This window comes from Sorex fumeus, unplaced genomic scaffold, assembly GCF_029834395.1.
Source record: "Sorex fumeus unplaced genomic scaffold, SorFum_2.1 ptg000103l, whole genome shotgun sequence".
Taxonomy (NCBI): Eukaryota; Metazoa; Chordata; class Mammalia; order Eulipotyphla; family Soricidae; genus Sorex; species Sorex fumeus.
Window position 1 is genome coordinate 2978698 of NW_026606160.1, and position 3035 is coordinate 2981732.

The following is a 3035-nucleotide window of genomic DNA, read 5'->3' on the forward strand; positions in this document are numbered from 1 at the left end:
GACCCTCCTTCACTGCTGGTTCAGCTGACTGGTTCAGCCCTTTTGGAAAACAGTATGGACGATTCTCAAAAAATTAGAAACTGAGCTCCCATTTGACCCAGCAATACCACTCCTGGGACTATATCTCAGAGAGGCAAAAAAGTATAGTCGAAGTGACATCTGCACCTGTTTGTTCATTGCAGCACTCTTTACAATAGCCAGAATCTGGAAAAAACCTGAGTGCCCCAAAACAGATGACTGAAATTCTGGTTTTAAAGAAGAAACAGGAATTATGACTTCTTTCTTTTCCCACAGCTTTCTTCCCGCACAGCTCAGACTTCCCTTTCATCCCTTCTCCCTTCTATGCCCTTTGTGTAAATTTCAAGCAAAAATTAGAATGTTCTTACAGGATTCTGGATGAGAATATCTGGTGCTGGGTGAGTATCAGATCATCCAAGAAAAGTTACTTCCAATAGATGAAAAGTAATGAAAGAGAAGTCACAAAAATTTAAATCTGTCCCTTCCAAAGGGAGCGCTTGAATTCCAGAGATGCATATGATTATGTCAGCAGAAGGGAGGACATTCAGAAATGGAGTAGAAAGCATCCAAATGATAGCAACCCCTATATAAAAAGAAACAGTGTTGGGAAATTGACAACCTCCCATCTTGGTACTTGAGGGAAAACTGTGATTTATGTTCTTGAGTTTTCAGGACCTATGGGAGAGCAGGCCTGCATGCTGACTCAGGTCCCAATCCCAGCACCCCGTATGATCCCCCAAGCACTGCCAGGAGTGCACCCTGAGCTCAGAGTCAAGAGTAAGCCCGAAGCACAGCAGGTATGGCCCAATCTCCCCTCCATCAAATCCCCCCGTTCTTGTAATAATATGAAGGTCACACTTAAGTCTAAAACCGGTCAGGATGTAGGTCAGCAACAGAGCATTTGCCTTGCACGTGTGAGAGCCTGAGTTTGATTTCCAGGAATACAAAAGTAACAAACAAAAAACATAAGCAAGAGACTATAGATAAAAGACTCAGCTTAAAATCTCAAGTTTTCAGAACTCATATTCTTCCAAGTGCATCTCCGAACCCCACTGCAAGACGTGACTCATACATACAAAGTCCACAAAGAAATGGGAAATTACCCTGGTTTCAAGCACAAACAATTCTTCTGACATACTAAAGTGTTCCCTAAGTGAAAGTGAAAAGAAGACTCCAGGAGAAAGCCTTCTTCAAAACTAACTCAGAAATCACCACAAAGGCCTCCGACTGCCTGCTTTGGGTCTGACAGAAGTAGGGGCACCACTTTCTCCTTTTTCCAAAATCGGTTTCAGGCTGGTCCCTGGAATGTCTAGTGCAGGACTGCTTTGTTTGCCTTCTTTGCGACAATACTTCAGAGGCTGGAAGCCCAGTTAGAATGGAAGGGAATCATTCCTACACCACACATTTCTCCCACTGTTGTCTGGGGGAGTAAGGGTGATTTGTGCCTGTAATGCTCTGTCTGTGCTTGAAAACTAGGGTGCCCATTAGAGCAGGAGTGACAGAGGAGAAGGATTTCTGGTTTTTCACGCAATATTGAGTGTGTAACTCGTGTTGTACAGAATTCAGAAAGCAAAGGAAATTCCCCCAAATTATACCCGTTTTGTAAATCTTTTCGTAAAATTTAAAATTTTTAATGACTGATGTTTTAGAAGTTTCATTCTGAAACAAATTCCCACTATAACAAGCTTTAAAGGTGAAAAAATATAAAGGTGCTAGGGACTTAAAAACAATGGGGAAAAAACCAGAGAAAAGACCATTATTAAATGTTATTAAATGCTCACCCTCTGCTATTTAAAATTCTTAGAGAAATGGGCCCAGGGAGAGATGGAAACGCCCACATCGCCATCACGTGGGGATTAGGTGGAACTACTGCAGCCCGACTTGTCCCAGGCTTCAGATTTCCTAACCCTCAGCTCAGATAGAGAAGGGAGCACCAAATAAAGGGTGTTGGGAGGATCCACCCAGGATGGGAGAAGCATGCAGAAAGTAGACTATAGACCAAACATGATTTCCACTCAATGCCTCTTTTAAAAACCACAGCACCCGAAAGGAGAGAGAGAACAAAAGGGAATGCCCTGCCAAAGAGGTGTGTGTGTGGGGGGGATGGTGGGGAGGGATGCAGGGATCCGTAATGGTGGAAAATGGGCACTGGTGGAGGGATGGGTACTTGATCAGGGTATAATCAAAACACAAGCACAAAAATTTGTAAGTCTACAACTGTACCTCATGGTGTTTCACTAATAAAAATTAAAAAGAAAAATGTTCTCAGCACAAGAAAAGAATTTAACTATATGTAGTGACATACATTAACTAGACTTACTCTCTAAATTATTTTAAAATGTACACAAATACTGAATCATTGTGTTATATACAGAAATCAATAGAAAAGTGTATGTGAGCCTTAATTATATTTTATAATGATATTTCACATTATAGCACAGTGGTAGGGCGTTTGCCTTGCACGCAGCAAACATGGCCAACCCACGTTCGATTCCTCCGCCCCTCTTGGAGAGCCCGGCAAGCTACCGAGAGTATCTCACCCACACGGCAGAGCCTGGCAAGCTCCCTGTGACGTATTCGATATGCCAAACACAGTAACAACAAAGTCTCCAATGGAGACGTTACTGGGCCCGCTCGAGCAAATCGACGAACAACGGGAGGGCCTTTACCTTTAAATGATATTTCAGTATATCCTACAATAAATGATACCTTGTTTTAGTTTCTGTAAAAAAAGAGACGTCGTGCCCTTTTCTTTGCTTCAAAGCTAGGTAGCATTGTAGCACTGTCCTCCCTTCACAGATTTTCTCCAACAGGCACCGGTAACGTCTCCATTGTGAGACTTGTTGTTTCTGTTTTTTGGTATATCAAATATGCTACGGGTAGCTTGCCAGGCTCGGCCGTGAAGGCGGGATACTCTCAGTAGCTTGCGGGGCTCTCCAAGAGGGACAGAGGAATCAAACCCGGGTCAGCCACGCGCAAGGCAAACGCCCTACCTGCTGTGCTATAGCTCCAGCCCA